General features: G+C 40.6%; 1 long non-coding RNA gene across 1 annotated transcript; it reads left to right on the forward strand.

Annotated features, from left to right (window-relative positions):
• Positions 1–7,662: 7,662 nt before the first annotated feature.
• On the forward strand, positions 7,663–18,270 carry LOC131274415 (uncharacterized). Its single transcript, XR_009181687.1, has 2 exons — positions 7,663–8,394; positions 11,566–18,270. It is a non-coding gene; the product is annotated as an uncharacterized lncRNA (long non-coding RNA).
• Positions 18,271–21,451: the final 3,181 nt, after the last annotated feature.

The raw sequence follows: 21,451 nt of genomic DNA on the forward strand, positions 1-21,451 counted from the left end.
AACCACAGTGTGCTATATTATGTTAATGTTGTGCTATGTTTCTCTATGTCTGCTTGTTTATTGTCAGGTTCATTTATTTCACTGATTTCTCCACAGGCAGGGAGGCCATGTTAATTCTGTTACTTTTTTTTTTTTTTATACCATTTTACACTAACCTGGCATATGTTTGGCACAAGATAGATGTGGGAAACAAAGGCATATTGTTTCCATGGAAGCAAGTTACTTCTTTGACCACTGAGTCAAGCTGTCCCTTACGATTATTGGTGTGGAGCACAATCTTGGCTGGGTAAGCACACCTGCAGGCAGAACAATAACATATAGAACAGAACAACCTGAGTAACAGGATTTATGAGTATAGTTACTGATTCTTATAATAATAGTTCCAGTAAAGTTTGTTGGGTTTTCATCAATCACTAGTTAATATAGTATGAGGTAAGGGTAATAGGTAACTTGATTTTGTGCTGAATGTCACGTATGTTAGGGGTATATAAACTAGCCCCTCGACTCAATAAAGTTGTCTGATGAGCTTGAGAAATCAATGCTCTCAGATCCCCTGAACCCAATCTTTCTTTGTCTTTCATTCCTGATACCTTGGGTCACCGAACAAGACTCTGACAGATAGAGACTTGAGAAAATATTGGATGAAGAAAAGAATAAAAGAAAATGAAACAAAACAAAACAAAATTATCTAAGGCCAAGTTCTGGAAAACTATTGGGGTTTTGTTTCAGAAAATTCTGGTTTGAATCTTTGCTTTCCAGCTTTTGTTTATTAGCAATACTGCAATGCCTTTGCAGCTCAAAATGGCAGTATTCATTCCTGAATTCATTTATTCTTTTGTGCATGCATTCCTGCATTTTTTTCTTTACATATTTAGATATTATATACCTAGTATGTATTAGGCTCCATAAAAGAAAAAAGTGTGCCAATCAAGGTCAACTCAAGGCAGCTACTAAAGGATTAATTGGAAAAAGACAATGGGTAGACCTTTAATTAGATACTCCATAGCAATAATACTGCTTAGTGATTGCCTGGCATTGTATCTGAACCCAGCGCATGCTCAAGAAATAAGACCTATTTTTAAAAACATCATAAAGATATTTAGAGGTTGAGGCAGGGAGGGAAATATAAGGAAGGTTTTGGGCCTCCCCAGGAGAGCAGGGGTTTGCAGGTGGAGTATGGATGAGGCTTTGGTCCTTCATTTAGGCTCTGAGCAAGGGAAAGCTGGGGTGTTGAACTGGTGTGACTGGAGCTTGGGATCTTCTGAGGTGGGAACAACCTGGGGACATAATGAGGTGGAGTGTAGCAGCTGTGCCATTGTTGTGGCAGCAGAGAGATTCAGTGAACCCATATGGAATGGCAGGACTCAGTAATAATTTTGGGAAGGGAAATTTATTAACCTCTGGTCAGGCTTGGGAATTTTTCTGTTCAAAAACCCAAGCCCTGAATAGGATTTCTGAGTTCCTTTTATACAGAGGAATAGGAGTTGGGAGTGAAATGCTGCTTTGTTTGAGTACTAGATAAACTTGAATTAACACATATTTCCCACATTCCCAATAAGCTTGAATTAACATATTTACTTTGCATTCTCCCTGAATATCTGAAGTCTATAGAACCTATATTACTTAACTGACTTTCCAGGACTGGATTGGTTGGCATGGTTATGAAAGATGGGGCTGCAGTTCTTATTGTTTGATGTACACAGCCCAGGCTATTCATGAAAAAATATGCAGCCCTCCACACATAGCCCATATCACCATGTGCCCCTGAGATGACAGATGCTAAAGACTTCTTCACTATGCAGCTAATTTGCTGTAAAAAGTTATCTGCCTTTTAAGTGAATTACAGGAGGGAAAATATTATCTTTTATATTTACTCAGTTACTGTTTCTGAGGCTCTTTATTCTTTCCTAGAGATGCGTTACCATTTTCACTCATCCTGAGAGACTTGGTTTAGCATTTTTTAAAATATCTTTTTTATTGATTTTTAAAAGACCCAGAGATCACACAAAATGTTACCTTAAAAAATATATAGGAGGTTCCCATGTGCCCCACTCCCCAAGCATGTTTTAGGGTAGGGTAGAGCTGCTAGGAATTAATTCTAAGCTTTCATGGATAAATGATTCAAGGCTAATAGTTGTGCATGCATGCCTGTGTTTTGTTTTGGTTTTTTTTGCTTCCGGCACTTTAAAGCCTGCTCTCAGCTTTCCTCAGGCCTATATTTTTTTCTGATAAGAAGCCAGGGGGGATTCTCACCTTTTTCACACTGTACAAAATATTAAATGTTAGTGTCTTTCTCTGGCTGCCTGGGTGCCTCCCTGTATGCAGGGGTGTTAATGATTTAAGGGGAGCTGCCATCTTGGTGAGTGTCCAGCGACCTTGTGACATGCCTGGAGCCCAGCTGTGTGCCTCAGTTTACAGGGTGTGCTGGCAGACATTTCAGGCTCCATCTCTCTACACTGGCCCCCTTTCTGGGGTCCCATCCTGTCCATTTCAGACACTCCATTGGCCCCAAGCCATGACCTCTGCCACCCTGCCTCAGCATGACTGAGTTCACATGGCAGCTCCTTCCACTGCATTTGAGAAATTGTCCCCAACAGAGAATGGGGAGTCCATGGCTCCCAATTTGTTAGTTCCCTGCTCCTGTGAATACAAACCTGCTCAGCCTCTTGGCAACTGCCTCAAAACTGTTGCCTTAAATACTGTACTTAGTTTTATAGTTTTCTGTGGCAGGAGGATTAGTTTAGTAACCGATTCTCCATCATGTCAGAAGAAGAAATCCTATTTCATTACTATTTCTCAATGGGATGAAGAGAGAGGATTGAGGTAGGAGATTATTGTGAGGTAAACTGATTATTTGAAGAGATTTCAACACCTGGGTATTATCACAAGATAATAAATTTGAAAAAGAAGGAATATTTAGGAAACAATAATCCTTGAGGAACTTTTAATGCTAGAAGCTTAAATGCAAATGACTCTCCCTTATGCTTTCACAAAAATAGGCAAAATCTCTCCTCCCCACATTTGCAACAAAAATCCCATTGGACCTTGAGACTCCCCATCTCATCTTTCCATCAGCCACACTGATAGGTAATTTTTTCTAAACTCCTCAAGGTCAAAAACCTAGTTGTAGGCCAGCTCCTCTCCATGTGAATGTGGTTCTTTCCTGAAAACATGAGAGAGGGAGAGAGGGCAGGAGGGAGGGTGAGGGGGTAGAGAGGTAGAGAGGGAAAGGGAGAGGGACAGGAAGATGGATATGGAGAGAGAGAGACAAAGAGGGAGACAAAGAAAGGGAGAAAGAGGGAAAGGGAAAGAGAGGGAGAGAGGGAGAGAAAGAGAGGGGGTAGGAAACTTCAGCAGAGAAGAGAGTCTGAAAGACAACCCTCCTTCCCTCTTTCACCCCTTCAACAGCAATTACTCAGGGCTGTTGGCTGGCTGGTTGCAATGCCCTCTGCAAGCCCCTGGGGACTAGTCACCTTTCTTGGTCACAGTTACTTAAATATAAAAAGGCTGTAGGGATTTTAACAATATATAGGTTTACTCATGAAAATAGTTAAAAAATGCTTTGTAACATGAGTAGGTGTTAGAGACTTGCAATAATTAACAAGCTGTAGTTCAGCTTCCCTTGATATGCACCGTGAAAAGGCTAACCCCATCCCCCATAAACCTACATGTCCAAGGGCATGGCGCTTCCCCACAGGTTACGCATATGACGTCACATATCAGGGCACGTACGTTATCGTTATCTCCTCCACAACTCCAGAAAAAAACAAATGCATTTGGGCTGCAGTTACTACTTTCGCAGACTCCATGCATACCCAGGATCCCAATAGGCATCCAGTGGGTCCCACTGCAGTTCCCACCACTAACCCCTCCTAAGATTACCAACCAGACTCCACAGACCTTGCTCGTAGAGCCCATTTCTTAACCTGCATAATAGAAAGCATAAAAAGGCTGCTCTTAAGGCAATTAATTATGATAAAATTTTAAAAATCTCACAGAAACCTGATAAAAATCCAGCTGACTTCATGAATAGATTAACCAAGTCTCTAGGAAGTGTTCTAGATGTTTGCTGTTTTGATCAATTCTCACACCCGTCAATCCCCTCAGGAAGGCCTAATGATGAAGCCCCTGGATAAGATCTAGGGTTTCTCCTGGCTTGCTGAGGAAGACTCAGTGTTTATGGTAGAATCTCACAGGGGTTTTCTAGCAACCATTGAGGGGATATCAATGCCCATGTGTGTGGGAAGCTGTCTCTGGCACTAGTATTGTATTGGCCATCTTGTTACCGAACGCCATCTTAGATACTAACCCAGTTAGGTTTCTATTCCCCCATCCTCACTGAAGTAAGTTAAGTTTCTATTTATCCTTATGCCACTCCCCCAGGCTCCGATTGGGCACACCCTAAAGTGCGCAAAAGTTTTTCCGTAAACACTGCCAAACAACCATCTGCGCATGCGTGTGGTGCAAAAACTGAAAATCTAGTTACTCAATCACTTACTGACACATGCGTTGTTGTCAGTATGCACTACCTCCTTCCTTCCTGGTTATAAATACCCCTGACTGACCCTCAATAAATAGGACTTGATCAGAAACCTGTCTTGTCTCCATTCTTCATGTCTCTTGTCCCTGTCTTTGCGTCATTTGCTTGTTCTAGATTCCCCCGGTGTTGGCCCGGGCTGCGGGCGGTCCGGGTCACATGTGGACTTTTTGCCAGGTTTCAGTTCCATCTATTGATTCCCTACCTAGCCTGCTTCAAATAGACCAAAATATTAACAGTGGAACATCCAGGAAATCTCAAAACAAGCCAATTGGCTTCATGGCAACCAAGGAACTGGGAAGCAAGGATGGGGGTCCTACCTAATGCCCCTTGGTGTTTGCCCTCATCTCGCCACTGATGATGCTGGTCATCATCCTTCTGTTCAACCTGTTTTTATCCTTCACTGCACAGCACCTCAAGGTCACCAGACTTTTTCTCCTGTCCCATGTAGTTTTAGAGCAGGGATCCTTAACCAGGGATCTGTGAGCTTGAACTGAAATTCAATAAAACTCTTTTGTTGGGATGTGTCAGTGCAAGTGTGATATGTTTATTAAATAATACACAGTGCAGCATGGACTTAGTAAGGGGTCTGAGGTTTTCACCTGACTGGAAAAGGGGTCCATGGGAGAAAAAAGTTTAAGAACCCCTGGTTTAGAGAATCAGACTACAAAAAGCCCCAGACCAGTGTTACCTGGTCTTCAGGGACTCAAAGGACTCCCTCAACCAAAAGGAGGGAATGTGAAGTTGGGATGATCAATGATTTTACTATCCACCTTGATTTGCTTGAGCTTCCATTTTATACAGGAAATTATGAAGAAGAAACAAAGGTGAACTGAAGCAGGCTGACAAATCAATGATCCTTTATGATGCTGATAAAAACCCCTGTCCCAGCCTGGGAGAAAGAACTGTAACAAGGAGACCAATGGGAAGTGAATGTGGCTCAAACAGTTGTGTGCCTGCCTACCACATGGGAGGTTTAGGGTTTGGTTCCCATTGCATCCTATAAAAGGTGCTCAAGACAGCAAGCTGGAGCAACAAGATGATGCACTGTAGAGACACAAGGAGGAAAACACAATGAGAGATGCAACAAGTTGGGAGTGTTGGTGGTTTAAGTGATTAGGTGCCTCCCTCCCACATGGACATTCCCAGGATTGGTTGCTGTTGACTACTTAAAGAAAGATGAGCACATAATGAGCAGACACAGAGCAGACAGTGAGCACATATGGGGGCAGGGTGGACAGAAAGAAAGAAAGAAAATAAACCTTTAAAAGAAAAGACTTCAAGCCAACATCATCAAAGTCTGCTGGTCCTCACCAAATAGCCACAATCATGCATCAACATCCTGATTCCTAATAAACAATCAAAGACACCCGCTCAAACAGTGCTATGGCCCCCAAGGTAACCATGCCCCCTTTCTCCCTCCCCTTTCCCTTTGTTTCAAGGAGCCATATAAGCTGCTCCCCAGCTCACCCCTTTAACAGAGTATTCTGTAGGTGCTGCTCCTGTGTGAATGCAACTTTAGATCAATAAACTTGTCTGTACCACCTTTTTTGTTCTCTTTGCTTTATTTTCAACACAACACATGCATCCTCTGAAACTACTTTGTTAGCTAATCATTCTTCAAGCTGTCATTAGAGAGCCATTTCCTGTCACCCTTGATATTTCCATGGCTGGAGCCCAGCAAGGCAAACGCAGCAGGTTGCAGATTGGTCTGTGCCAATTTCTCACTTTCATAAAGGCTCAGTTCCCTCAGCTCTGGGAAAAGGCCAGCAGCTGCTTCCAGGACTGCTGATGCCTGAGCTGCCAGAAGGCTGTGCAGTAGGCATTCAGGATGAGTGCTGATTATATGTGGGTAGATGGGATTCTTTTCCCTACACTCTCCATTGAAAACCTGGAGTTTTTGTGGGATGAATTTGTGGTGAAGGATGAAGATGTCATTACACTTTCTTACCCAAAGTCAAGTAAGGAAGCAGGATCCTAAACTGAGGAAGGCTGGGGGCTGATGTCACCAGTGCCTGGTCTCTTCTCCCCATTGGCTGTTGCTGATCAGAGGGGCATCCTGTTGATGCCAAGGGCAGAGAGGCCCCTGTAATCCAAAGGACCTGACAAATCATACGGGGCCTTGCTGGAGAGAATCCTAAAGTCAATTCTTGTGATCACAAGGGTGTGCTTTGAGGGGGAGAGTTAGTGAAGTATTTCTACCCTGAGATTTCAAGAATGAATGTTAGATTGCTAAATGAAGGGGGGGGGAAAGGTGTGTGTAGAAATGCATAGAGAAAAAAGATGCATATTCAAGGAATTGTAAAGCTAGAGACCATTGTCCCATGGAGGATGGGGAGGACAGCAAAATGGTGAGGCTGGATGTGTTCACAGGGATAACCTGCAGCCCTAACCACCTAAGGGATCAGCGGTTTTCAAAAGGCTGCTGGTGCCAAATTTACATTCTTCTACAAACAACCCAAACAAGTAATTTAGAGCCTTTGGGATAAAGTAAAACCTGCACATCTAAGGCGGAAAGTTTCCTGCCCACTAATCCCCACAGGGCTCCCTATGACTAGGTCAGCAGACCCCTTCTCTTCTACTGTCCCCTAGGAGGGTGGGAGCACTCTTTGCAGTGGGGCTGGCCTCCAGAAGCTTCTGGCTGCAGGAGTTTGACCCTTGCAAAAAACTGTTGAGCAGTGACCAGGAGTATAACTCTTGTGTTACATTCACCTAATGGTCAATTGTTTTTCTCCATCAACTCTAAAATCATCAGATTCAAACTCACCCCAGCTGTGGATATGGAATATGATAAACTGGTTAAGGAGCAAGTGATGTGTATCTGAGGAGGAGGTAGCAAAGAAGAGGGAGCAGTGGGGGCAGGGGATGCCAAGCAAGGTGTTTCAAGTGTAAAGATTTGACTGAACACTGATGAGGAAGGAAAATGAGGAGCATGAACATAATTGGATTTATGGGCCTGGTCATCAGCAGTGGGAAAAAAATAAAGTGCCTTTAAGATGTGGTGGCAGGGCCAAAAGTCAGGTTGTCATAGACACCACTTTTTTTTCTCTATCTAGGAACCAATTGGTTGTTGGAGATCATCAGCCTGATTCATTCTAGAGGAGACCCCAGCTGGGTCCAGTCTGTGGTCAACTTGATGTGGGCTATGGGTGAGAGGTTCTTTGTCTCTTCAGAGATAACCTAAACTATCTGTGACTTGTGGGTGTGGGATGATAAAAGGCTGCAGTCCTGCCCTTGGTGACCATGGCAAGGACTCCAGTCCCAGGAAACAGTTTAACAATGCAAGGTCTATAAACTTTAAGTATTCAGGGAAAATGCAAACCAAATATGCTAAAAGCTTATCTAGAATGCCTGAGGTCCATGCTAAAAACTTACCTAAAATGTGAAAGATATATATGCTAATTCAAGCCTATTGAGAACTGAAACAGAAGGACCATTTGGCCTTTCCTCTCTGTATAAAAGGGACTCAAAAATCTTGTTCAGGGCTGGGGATTGAAACAGAAAGTTTCTGAGTCCAGCAGTCCATCAATAAACCATTTTTCCTTCTCAAAATCATTTCTGAGTCCTGACCTCTCTATACTCAAATAATTGAACCTCTCTCAAATTTCACAACATTTTTGGCGACTCTGAGAGGACAGCAAATGAAGCCCAGAGACAGTAGCACTTTGCTGCTCCTTCCAAATCCCTGAGGAAGCCGGGAGGACTCGGGTGAACCCCAAATTTGGGCACCCCTGGATTAAATTTAATCCAGAAAAGATGTGGGCTCCACCGGAATCTTCCCAATAAAAATCGAGGGCAATGGAAGGTCTGAAGAGAAAGATTGTGGGAACGAAAAAGAACACCGAACATGGAAGAAGGTAAGACTCCCCACATGAGCACAGTCTGGAAAGCCCTAGCTTTAATTGCTAGGAAGGGGAGGCTGATCACCTCCCGAGAGAACCCTAGTAGCCCCAGAAAATTGGGGGGAAGCCATTCTCTCTAGGCCTGGGGAAAGGAGAAAAACTGGGGAAAAGCCCTGGTGTTTTAGGTTTGTCTAACTGCATGTTAAAAGCTGGCACTTGTCTCACATCCACTGAAGGAGTGGAGTCTTGATTTTAGTAGGAAGGACTGTTTATAGGTTTGAGTCCTAATGTCCTGGAGAAAACCTGGGAAAAAGCCCTGGTGTTTCAGGTTTGTCTAACTGCATGTTAGAATCTGGTACTGGTCTTATATCCACTAAAGGAGTGGAGGCTTGATTTTAATAAAAAGGGCTGTTTATAGATTCAAGTCCTAATGTCCTGGAAATTGGTCTAGATTAAAAAAAAACTTGGTTACAGGAAAATGGATTGGCTTTTCTAGTGGAGCTTGGTCTGGGTGTAAAATTAAACAGTGGTAAAAGTCTAGCTGAAATCTTTTGTTAAGGTACTAAATTGTGAATGAATTCACTTCATACCAAATGTTAAGTGTTCTAAGTTTTGTGATGGCTCTGGGGGCATCCATGCTGAAAATATATATATAGAACTTGTGGTTCAGTTTAGTGGCCTTTGTGCTTCTGTCTGTGTCAGTTCAATGCTAGTGTTGGAGTTGTGTGGTTATGTAAAGAAGAATTCAGATGAGCTGGAGCTCTCCCTTGCCATTGGCAAGGGGGTGAAATGATTATGGGGCAAAACTGAGGAGTCTGGATGTTTGTGGAGTCTAGATGTTTGTGCATGCTCTGCTGTCTTGTCTCTGGTCTGCCCCTTTGCTGGGGCTTGGAGGCCATCTGTGTCTGCGCCATGCACCCAAATTTGTTGGGGATGCCCCAGTCAGGTTGGCTGGGTCCCTGGGAGAGTTGCCAAATTTGAGTAGGTTCTGTCTGCCCATTTTGGCTGAAAGCTGGAAAGGGGGGAGCAGCTTGCCCCTTTCCAGTGAGTCCACACCTTCTATTCATAAGCCACATTCCTGTTTGATTGTTGTGTACCCGACTGCCTGGAAGGGGAGGAAGTGAAGGGGGTGGAAAGCAGAATCAGAATAAATGCAGTAAAGTTCCCTCCATAGGGTGTCAAAGCCAAAATACGTTTTCATTCTGCCCAGTTCTTAGAAGGTATTGTAGTAACTTTAAGTAAGAGAATGTGTTCTGTGAAGGTAAAATTTGTCTTAAAGGTATAAATAATTATAAAAGTTTTACAAAGCATTGTTTAAATTAAGGTATTTAAATGGCTAATTGCAGAAAGTCATTATTAAACAAAAACTGAATTGATAATAATAATAATAAAAAGTAATTTTATAACAAGAAAATTTGTCAGCAGCCAGCCTTCCCTGCCAACATGCTTCCAAAAAAACTCTTTCTGGTATTACATGCTACTAAGTATTTATAGTGAAGAAAAATTCATTATTTTAACAAGCTTGTTTAATATTATTGGCAATTATATGTTGTAAGAAGTTTGCCTGGTAACTTAGTATGTGGGATATATGGAATGTGTTTTTATTCTTAAGGAAACAGAAGATGATTTTGTCCTAAGATAAAATGATTGATTATTGGAAAGAGTAGAGTGTGGGACAAAACCTGAATGAATACTCAAAGTGTAGAAGGTTTGTGGAAGGAAAATTTTACGATTAAAATTGAGTAAGATCAGTATACAAAGAAAATCTGTTATCAAAATAGCTTCTTGTGCTTTAACCTCATCATTTCCTCAGTGTTTGAAGGAGTCTTACCTCTTTTAAAAGAACATTATGTTCTAGAAATCAATTCCTGAAAAGTAGCTTTTTATTTCAAACTAACTGCAAGAGATTTATTCTTTTAAAAATTAAAGTAATGGTTAAGTTCATTTAATATGTTATAAGTCGAATAAAAGGTGTTTAAAGGTGTTATAAAATTAACAATTAATTAGTAAACTAATAAAATTAATAAAAACTGTAACTGAGTTAAAATCTTTTATAAATGCATTTATATTTATAAACAGTGGAAAGATAATAAGTGAAATTATAGCTGAGTGAATTTAGCCTTAAACTATTATTTAAGTGTAAATTCTATACTAACCTTTCCTTTGTTTATGGTTACTTCAAGCCTAACCTCACCCCTTGCCTTTGCCTATGTTTTTTCATAATAGCTTCTGCCCCTACAGGCCAGAGAAGAGCTGGGACATAACTGTCTCCTGTCCTGGTATTAGTAACCCATTCTCTCATGAATTCAGGTGTAAACTAAATAAATTGCTGCCTGATGGAATAAGGTTAAATGACCACTGGAGTTTTATTATCTCCAAAAAAAAAAAAAGGGGGGGGGTGAGGGGGAGAAGTCTCCTGCCTTGATGGTCAGTGTTCCTAAGAGTGGCAATTCATGAGAGAAACCAGCCTGTCTCCCTGAGGCTTCAAATAGCCTCAGTAAATATATATAAAATTAATCCTGTTGCTTATCCAAAATTCTGCTAATTTCAAAGTAAAATATAAAGTTCTGAAACAAAATGGTGCTAAGGCATTGAGAACATTTTGGTTACAATCAACACTGAGGGATCACTACCAAGTACCAGCTGATAACATAACTAGAAAATGACAAATTAAAGGTTCAATGCGGACCAGCAGAATATCCCTGTCTACATATAATAACAGGAGTTAAAAATGCTGTTTGACCTAAAGTAAGGGGGAAATGGAAAAGACAAATGAGTTCATATGGCTATGAGTTTCTAAATAAAGAGTCTGGAGGTTGTCAGAAGGATTGCCCTTATGCACACCTGAGCGGAGTCTCAGAGACAGATAAAGTAGATACAACCCCAGATATTGGTCCTTTTGAGGGCTAAAGAGACCCACAGTTTCTATGGTCATGACAGATGGGGTTCACTGCCATGCCAGTTGGCTCTTCTTTGGTGCTGGTGTTTCTGTGTGATGGAGCTGGACTCAGATGGGATCTCTTTTCACAAGACTTTCATGCTACTTTACTGGAATTGTAGTTGGTGCTGGGGCTTAAGATATATCTAGAGAATCTGAATCTCTGGACTGACAATATGATAGCCACGCCCTGAGCCTCAACAGACTTCAGCTCCTACGCACTGATTTATTGGACTTACTCCCCTCAGCTAACATGGAGTTGAAGAATGTCAACCACCACACCATGGAGCCTAGAGTGCCTACAACTGAAAGCAGGGGATTGCATCCAATATCCATGTGGAATCTAAACCCCCTCTTGACATAGATGTGGAATGGACTCAACCAAGCCAAGATCCACAGGAAGGAGGAATACAGTAAGGATCAGAGTGGACTTAATGATATTCTATTCATGAACTATTGTGGTTAATAATTGAGAAAATGTGGCATTGATGTGTAAAAAGTGGCCATGGTGGCTGCTGGGTGTGGGGAATGGGAGGAAGAGAAGAGATGTAGAGGCATTCTTGGGACTTGGAGTTGTCCTGGGTGGTGCCCCAGGGACAATTGCCAGATGTTGTATGTCCTTCCATGGCCCACTGGATGGAATGTGGGAAGGTGCAGGCTATGGTGTGGAACACGGGACATGGGTTGCAGCGATGCCCGGAGATGTACTCACCAGACGCAATGGATGTGATATGATGATGGGGGAGAGTGTACTGTGGGGGGAGTGGTGGGGTGGGGGTGGTGGGGGTGAATGGGGACCTCATATATATATATTTTAATGTAATATCTTTTTAAAAAATGAATAAATTGAGTAGAATTTGGAAAAAAAAATCACTTGACCATAAATTGTTTCCGAACCATAAATTTGGTTCCATTGGTCTATTTTGCCTGTCTTTAGGCTAGTACCATGCTGTTTTTACCACTATAGCTAGGTAATATGATTTAAAGTCTGAAGATGAGGGTTCACTTTTCCTTTTTATGATGTTTCTGGCTATTCAGGACCACTTACCCTTCCAAATAAATTTAACGATTGTGATTTCAAAAAAAAAGAAAGAAAATTCTTGTGTAAAACTGCATGGTCATAATGTGAAACTGCACAGTCATAGTGCTAATTAAGAAAAGTTTCAGGAGTCTTTAAATGTTTTGCAGTCACACTTGTTTTGTAAAAATTAGAAGTTTAAAGTAACTAAAGTTATGTTTTTCTGTCAAACTATACATGTCTGCCTATTTACTCAAATTATTGAGGTTAAATATGCAGTTATATAAGTAATATATATTTCTGGGCCCCAAATTAGGCTAAACAGTATATAAAATAATGCAAATTATAAGTAACATCAATGAATTGTGTTTCTGTGTCTAACTCTTTGCGTCTGCCCATTTGCTCAGTGTATGTCTTCATACATCAGAATAATATCAAATTAGCAAATGAAAATTCTTAAAAGAGCTCTATTCAAATTGTTAAAAATTAAATATGCAGTTATATATGTAAATATTCTTAAAGCCCAAATTAAACTAAGCAGGATGAAAAAGTCATATAGAAATCTGATTATAGAAACAATAGGGAAAGGGCCTCCTCTTTACAAGAGCTTTAAAGGCAAGACTAGGTGTGGCAGATTAAACCTATCTACTAGGCTAGGGAATTAAGAATCAGTTTGCCCTGTAATTTCCCAGTTTAAGCCTTTTGTCAGCCATAAAATATTAAAAAAAAAACAAACAAAGAGTAGGTTAGTTTTCACATAAAGGAAAAAAAAAGTTGATTGGTGTAATCTGGCAGCCTGCTGCCTCAGTCTCCCTCTCCTGGGTTGGACAGCAGTGGAGGAGACCAGCTTAGGCCAGTCCTATGGGCAGTGAAAGGATGCCCAAGAAGGATCTAGGTCAGTGCCATTTCAGCACTAAATTCTATTCCTTATTTAACAAAGGGGGGCAGGTAAAAACTAAAATGGTTAGAATGTGATAGAGGAAGCAGTTAAATCACAAACGTTTGCACGGGAAAGTTAGGTCTTCTCAGATAAGCTGTAACTTCTGAAGTATCCAAACTATGGAGAAACAGAGGAGGAGCTTGCATGCTAGGCATTAGGGGTATAAATTGTGTCATTTTTCTTTGTTCGGGGTGCCAGCCATATCTGGCCTGCGCCCCTTCTTGCAAGATTGAGAATAAATTCTTTTCTTCTCCACAATCTGGTGAGCCTTATTTTCTTCCAGAAGATTTCTTTCCAACAAAATAAAAGTAATTAGTGGCTCTATTAACAAATTTCAGTAAATAAAGAAAAGTCCATAAAAACTATGGAGAGATCTTTCCTGGATTATGATTAAACAAATTAAGTAATTGTGTAATGTGTTTTAAAACCTGGTAGTCAGTATGCTTTTAAGTTACTCATTTTCATAACTTAACAAGGAAAAGAAGTTTTTAGCTTCCTGTAAGGGAAAAAAGAGAATATTCCTTGCATAAACTATAATGGTTTCGATTTTATTTAACTTGAGTGTAATCTCCCATAGTTAATTTATAAACTAAATTAACATATGTATGATATCTTTAGAGTAATGAAAAATATTTAAGTTCACATTGGTGAAATTAGGCTAAAGGAAAAAGATTGTAGATATGCTCTCTTAAATAAATACAGTAAATTTCTTCGGTTATAATTGTAATTTAATAAGTTTATTTAAACATGAGGTGGCTAGTCAATGTAGTTATAGTCAATTATAAAGGGTTTGTAAAACATCTTCCAAACTGAAAATGTTTAAATAGTTCTAGTTCTAGAAGTCATTGTTAACTAAAAACTTAGATTGGTATTGGTAGCAAAAATAACTTCGTGATAATAAAACCTGTCTGAAGGCCACCACAAAGTACATATTTAAGTAAATGGTAATAAAAAGTTATCTTGATTCTATTGGAAATCTTCTGTTTTCATTTTAACAATGAAAAATAATTTTTTCCTCTATTACTAAAGTACCTACTGTCATCTTCATAGTAAAATTGTGTAAGTAAACAGTCATTTGATATATGTGTTGCATTAAATTGTTTAAAATATATATAAAACAAGGAATAAACTTTAACATTGTCAAACTCTTGTGCATTCAAACCAGGCCTTGAATACATTACAGGTGGCCTCTCCATGTGAGTTATTGGCTAGGCTGGTTACTGACCCCTCAATTAAAAATACTTGCTATATCAGCCTCTGGTTCTGCTCCTGAAGTTGATGGAAACTACATTGCAGTTTCAAGCTCCTGCAGCAGCCAATAATGAGTTGGTACAGCCAAGTGTACAATGGACATCGCCTCCAGACTGGCACTGTTCCATAGTGCCAGAGAGCACTATGCACCAGGCTAGTAGAATACTGGAAAATCTCTCTAAGTTCAAGGATGCTGCGACTTGCTCACTGCATTGAAGAATATGCTAAGTGGAGCCATGATACCAGGGTACTGTAAGTGAAACTTAAACACAATTGGCATTATGGCCTGCTCTCATGGAGAGATAACATTTAAAGTATTACAAACCTGAAACTTAAAACTATTAATTGCAACTCTAAATCCTTTGCATTAAGTAATAATTCATTAATTAATATTAAGTGCTGTACTCTTATCCTGTGCTAAATGTATGCCTAATAATTATAATGTTATCTTTTCTGTTTTGGATCAAGTGCAAAAGTATATTAGACATGTTAAATTCCTAGTGAATTCATTTTCTAAACAGTTAATAAACATGTCTGTAGAATGGGATGGCAGTCTCAGTCAGGCTCAGTCAACTTGCTATATTCTGGTGAGGCTTGCTTGCTGATGGTGAGTCACCTATTGAACAAGTCAAAATTGCTAGAAATTGTACAGTTAAAACCAAGGTGTAAAAAACTTTTATTCTGTAGTTCTGATCACTCCCACAGCTGAAAACTAAGAGAATTTCCAACTTAGTGTTCTAATCCTGAATGAAGTCAGTTACCCAAGGAGTGCCAGTTCACCAGGAGCATCTGACAGAGCGAATGAGTGCCAATCATCTAACAGCTTGGAATGTGTCTTCAGACAAAGCTAAGTGTCTGTTGCAATTTCTCTCCAAAGATAAATAACTTAAAAAAGAATATATATATATATATATATATATATATGCTGTTCCCACCAGCTTTTAAGGAGTGCCATCTTTATAGGCACCTAACCTTGTCTACCTCTGTAATCCAATGTCCTCTTTTAAAAATGGGTATTCCAAATTTTTAATTAAGTTTGTTTCTTTCAGAGTGAACATCTTATTAACCATATGAAAACTTCATCCAACTTGGTACAGAATGCCGGATCCATCTTCCTCCAGTTAAAATAAGAAGTTTACACCTTGTTAGGCAATGACTACAGCCCATGGCCAGCAGGAAGCAGTTACAGAAAAGAGATCATCTCCCTTCAGCATCCCTTTTAGATTAAAGGTGTAAACTCTTTAAGCGTAAAACAAAATTAATAGATGGATCTGGAACCTGACTGGAAATCCACGTGAGCACCAGTGGCCCCAGGATGTCTGCAGGGGTGCCCTGCCCCAGGATTCTGCTGTCCAGAATAAAAACTTCTAAACTTCTAAAAACAGTCCTGGATGCTACACTAAAGATTGATAAATAATCAATCAAAACAACAAACAGCCATCCACCTCATAGCTCCAAAATAATTATGCCAAAGCTTAGCAAGTTAAACTTTGGCAAAGGGGGGAAATGATGTGGGCTATGGGTGGGAGGCTCTTTGTCTCTTCAGAGATAACCTAAACTATCTGTGACTTGAGGGTGTGAGATGATAAAAAGGCTGCAGTCTTGCCCTTGGTGACCATGGCAAGGACTCCAGTCCCAGGAAACAGTTTAACAATGCAAGGTCTAAAAAATTTAAGTATTCAGGGGAAATGCAAACCAAATATGCTAAAAGCTTATCTAGAATGTCTGAGGCCCATGCTAAAATCTTACCTAAGATGTGGAAGATATATATGCTAATTCAAGCCTATTGAGAACTGAAACAAAAGGACCATTTGGCCTTTCCTAAACTCTGTATAAAAGGGACTCAAAAATCTTGTTCCTGGCTGGGTATTGAAACAGAAAGCTCCTGAGTCTGGCCGTCCATCAATAAACCATTTTTCCTTCTCAAAATCATTCCTGAATCCTGGCCTTTCTATACTCAAATTATTGAACCTCTCTCAAATTCTACAACAACCTGAGATTTCTCACCGGGGCTAGGAAATGTGGATGGATATGAAGAAATAAGGAAATGTACATCTGAAAAAGGCCCATACTTCTATACCTCCCACCTGCCCTTTCAGTTCTTCCCCAGGTCATTCTTCAGTTCCAAAGCCAAGGTGATTGAACAAGCGCAATGACCCTCTGACCTTCTCAGGCATTCTGAATGCCCATGTTTTAGGGACCAGTTTAATATGAGGTTCATTAACATGAGCATATTAGACAACCTTATTCCACAATATAGTATTTGACACTAAGTAATCTCTGTTGTGTGGCTCCAAAAATACTGCCTTCATTAGTAACATGACCATGGTCTCACCCCAACATTGAGTTGCCCATTTGTAGTTTATAAATCAGAACCTATATTTCAGAGGAAATATGGCTTTCTCCTCACATATGAAACCCAGTTGTGTTTCTAATCATGATATCATCTATGCATGACATGGCTTTCCCAATCAAAACACCACATGGGGAGCAGATGTAGCTCAGTGGTTGAATGCCTAACTCCCATGTATTGTTGTAGAATTTGAGAGAGGTTCAATTACTTACTTATAGAAAGGCCAGGACTCAGGAATGGTTTTGAGAAGGAAAAATGATTTATTGACAGCTGGCCAGACTTGGGAGCTTTCTGTTTCAAACCCAAGCCTCAAACAAGATTTTCCAATACCTTTATACAGGGTGGGGAGTCAAGTGGTGCTTTTATCAAGGAAACTATAAGTCTTTGCCTGAGTACCAGATAGGTTTTGAATGAATATATCACCCATATTTCAGGTGAGCTTGAATTAGCATCTTGCCCACATTCCATCTGGATGCAACCTTGAATATACATTTAGTCTTACATCCTTTCTGAACATTCAAAGCACATATCACTTAACTGGATTTCTAGAGACTAGGCACACTTGGATACAGAATTAGATGATTTTGAATTTATGCACAGGCTATATTATATTTCCCATTCGAGGCCAAGTCCAAGTTCCCAAGTTCCCTTAAGCTTCAGCATCACCACCATCAGAGTTTCCCTGGACTGACTGGTATGTATATAGTTTGCACTGCTAAATTGCCTCCTGGGACTGGAGTCTTTGCCATTGTCACCAAGGGCAGGACTGCAGCCTCTTACCATCCCATACCCACAAGTCAGGACAGACAGCTTAGGTTATCTCTGAAGAGACAAAGAGCCTCCCACCCATAGCCCACATCAGTATGAGTTCCTGGGTTTAATCCATGGTTTCCCACCACCCCCCTTCAAAAAAAAATCCTCCACAAGCCTCATTCATTATTCCAGGAGTTCTGAAGTACGACTCTGGGTCATACAGGGTCACTGAGTGATCCTGGTGCAATAAATTGGGATGTGTATTCTTCTTAGATTATTGTTGAAATCATGTTACACCAAGGATACTGAGTAACTTGCATGAAACTCCCTCGTTAAACCATCTTACATGAAGTGGCAGTAGAAGTATTATCAAAAGATTCTAAAACCACAGTGTGCTATATTATGTTAATGTTGTGCTATGTTTCTCTATGTCTGCTTGTTTATTGTCAGGCTCATTTATTTCACTGATTTTCTCCACAGGCAGGGAGGCCATGTTAATTCTGTTACTTTTTTTTTTTTTTTTTTACCATTTTACACTAACCTGGGATAATGTTTGGCACAAGATAGAGACTTGAGAAAATATTGCATGAAGAAAAGAATGAAAGAAAACAAAACTAAATAAAATTATCTAAGACCAACGTCTGGAAAACTATTGGGGGTTTGTTTCAGAAAATTCTGGTTTCAATCTTTGCTTTCCAGCTTTTGTTTATTAGCAATACTGCAATGCCTTTGCAGCTCAAAATGGCAGTATTCATTCCTGAATTCATTTATTCTTTTGTGCATGCATTCCTGCATTTTTTTCTTTACATATTTAGATATTATATACCTAGTATGTATTAGGCTCCATAAAAGAAAAAAGTGTGCCAATCAAGGTCAACTCAAGGCAGCTACTAAAGGATTAATTGGAAAAAGACAATGGGTAGACCTTTAATTAGATACTCCATAGCAATAATACTGCTTAGTGATTGCCTGGCATTGTATCTGAACCCAGCACATGCTCAAGAAATAAGACCTATTTTTAAAAACATCATAAAGATATTTAGAGGTTGAGGCAGGGAGGGAAATATCAGGAAGGCATTGGGCCTCCCCAGGAGGGCAGGGGTTTGCAGGTGGAGTATGGATGAGGCTTTGGTCCTTCATTTAGGCTCTGAGCAAGGGAAAGCTGGGGTGTTGAACTGGTGTGACTGGAGCTTGGGATCTTCTGAGGTGGGAACAACCTGGGGACATAATGAGGTGGAGTGTAGCAGCTGTGCCATTGTTGTGGCAGCAGAGAGATTCAGTGAACCCATATGGAATGGCAGGACTCAGTAATAATTTTGGGAAGGGAAATTTATTAACCTCTGGTCAGGCTTGGGAATTTTTCTGTTCAAAAACCCAAGCCCTGAATAGGATTTCTGAGTTCCTTTTATACAGAGGAATAGGAGTTGGGAGTGAAATGCTGCTTTGTTTGAGTACTAGATAAACTTGAATTAACACATATTTCCCACATTCCCAATAAGCTTGAATTAACATATTTACTTTGCATTCTCCCTGAATATCTGAAGTCTATAGAACCTATATTACTTAACTGACTTTCCAGGACTGGATTGGTTGGCATGGTTATGAAAGATGGGGCTGCAGTTCTTATTGTTTGATGTACACAGCCCAGGCTATTCATGAAAAAATATGCAGCCCTCCACACATAGCCCATATCACCATGTGCCCCTGAGATGACAGATGCTAAAGACTTCTTCACTATGCAGCTAATTTGCTGTAAAAAGTTATCTGCCTTTTAAGTGAATTACAGGAGGGAAAATATTATCTTTTATATTTACTCAGTTACTGTTTCTGAGGCTCTTTATTCTTTCCTAGAGATGCGTTACCATTTTCACTCATCCTGAGAGACTTGGTTTAGCATTTTTTAAAATATCTTTTTTATTGATTTTTAAAAGACCCAGAGATCACACAAAATGTTACCTTAAAAAATATATAGGAGGTTCCCATGTGCCCCACTCCCCAAGCATGTTTTAGGGTAGGGTAGAGCTGCTAGGAATTAATTCTAAGCTTTCATGGATAAATGATTCAAGGCTAATAGTTGTGCATGCATGCCTGTGGTTGTTTTTTTTTTTAAATTTTTTCCCTTCCAGCACTTTAAAATCTGCTTTCAGCTTTCTTTGGGCCTATATTTTTTCTGATAAGATGCCAGGGGGAATTCTCACCTTTTTCACAATGTACAAAATGTTAGTGTCTTTCTCTGGCTGCCTGGGTGCCTCCCTGGATGCAGGGGTGTTGATGAGTTAAGGGCAGCTGCCATCTTGGTGAGTGTCCAGTGACCTTGTGACATGCCTGGAGCCCAGCTGTGTGCCTCAGTTTATGGGGTGTGCTGGCAGACGTTCCAGGTTCCATCTCTCTACACTGGCCCCCTTTCTGGGGTCCCATCCTGTCCATTTCAGACACTCCATTGGCCCCAAGCCATGACCTCTGCCACCTTGCCTCAGCATGACTGAGCTCACATTGCAGCTCCCTCCACTGCATTTGAGAAATTGTCCCCAACAGAGAATGGGGAGTCCATGGCTCTCAATTTGTTAGTTCCCTGCTCCTGTGAATACAAACCTGCTCAGCCTCTTGGCAACTGCCTCAAAACTGTTGCCTGAAATACTGTACTTAGTTTTATAGTTTTCTGTGGCAGGAGGATTAGTTTAGTAACCGATCCTCCATCATGTCAGAAGAAGAAATCCTATTTCATTACTATTTCTCAATGGGATGAAGAGAGAGGATTGAGGTTGGAGATTATTGTGAGGTAAACTGATTATTTGAAGAGATTTCAGCACCTGGGTAGTATCACAAGATAATAAAGTTGAAGAAGAAGGAATATTTAGGAAACAATAATCCTTGAGGAACTTTTAATGCTAGAAGCTTAAATGCAAATGATTCTGCCTTATGCTTTCACAAAAATAGGCAAAATCTCTCCTCCACTCATTTGCAACAAAAATCCCATTGGACCCGGAGACTCCCCATCTCATCTTTCCATCAGCCACACTGATAGGTAATTTTTCTAAACTCCTCAAGGTCAAAAGCCTAGTTGTAGGCCAGGTCCTCTCCATGTGAATGTGGTTCTTTCCTGAAAACATGAGAGAAGGGGAGAGGGCAGGAGGGAGGGTGAGGGGGGTAGAGAGGGAAAGGGAGAGGGACAGGAAGATGGATATGGAGAGGGAGAGAGAAAGAGGGAGACAGAGAAAGGGAGAGAGAGGGCAAGGGAAAGAGAGGGAGAGAGGGAGAGGCAGAGGGAGGGGAGGAAACCAGCAGAGAAGAGATTCTGAAAGACAACCCCCCTTCCCTCTTTCACCCCTTCAACAACAATCACTCAGGGCTGTTGGCTGGCTGGTTGCAATGCCCTCTGCAAGCCCCTGGGGACTAGTCACCTTTCTTGGTCACAGTTACTTAAATATAAAAAGGCTGTAGGGATTTTAACAATATATAGGTTTACTCATGAAAATAGTTAAAAAATGCTTTGCAACATGAGTAGGTGTTAGAGACTTGCAATAATTAACAAGCTGTAGTTCAGCTTCCCTTGATATGCACCGTGAAAAGGCTAACCCCATCCCCGGTAAGCCTACATGTCCAAGGGCATGGCGCTTCCCCACAGGTTATGCATATGACGTCACATATCAGGGCACATACGTTATCCTTACCTCCTCCACAACTCCAGAAAAAAACAAATGCATTTGGGCTGCAGTTACTACTTTCACAGACTCCATGCATACCCAGGATCCCAATAGGCATCCAGTGGGTCCCACAGCAGTTCCCACCACTAACTCCTCCTAAGATTACCAACCAGAC

This window comes from Dasypus novemcinctus, chromosome 18 (assembly GCF_030445035.2).
Source record: "Dasypus novemcinctus isolate mDasNov1 chromosome 18, mDasNov1.1.hap2, whole genome shotgun sequence".
NCBI classification, from domain to species: domain Eukaryota; kingdom Metazoa; phylum Chordata; class Mammalia; order Cingulata; family Dasypodidae; genus Dasypus; species Dasypus novemcinctus.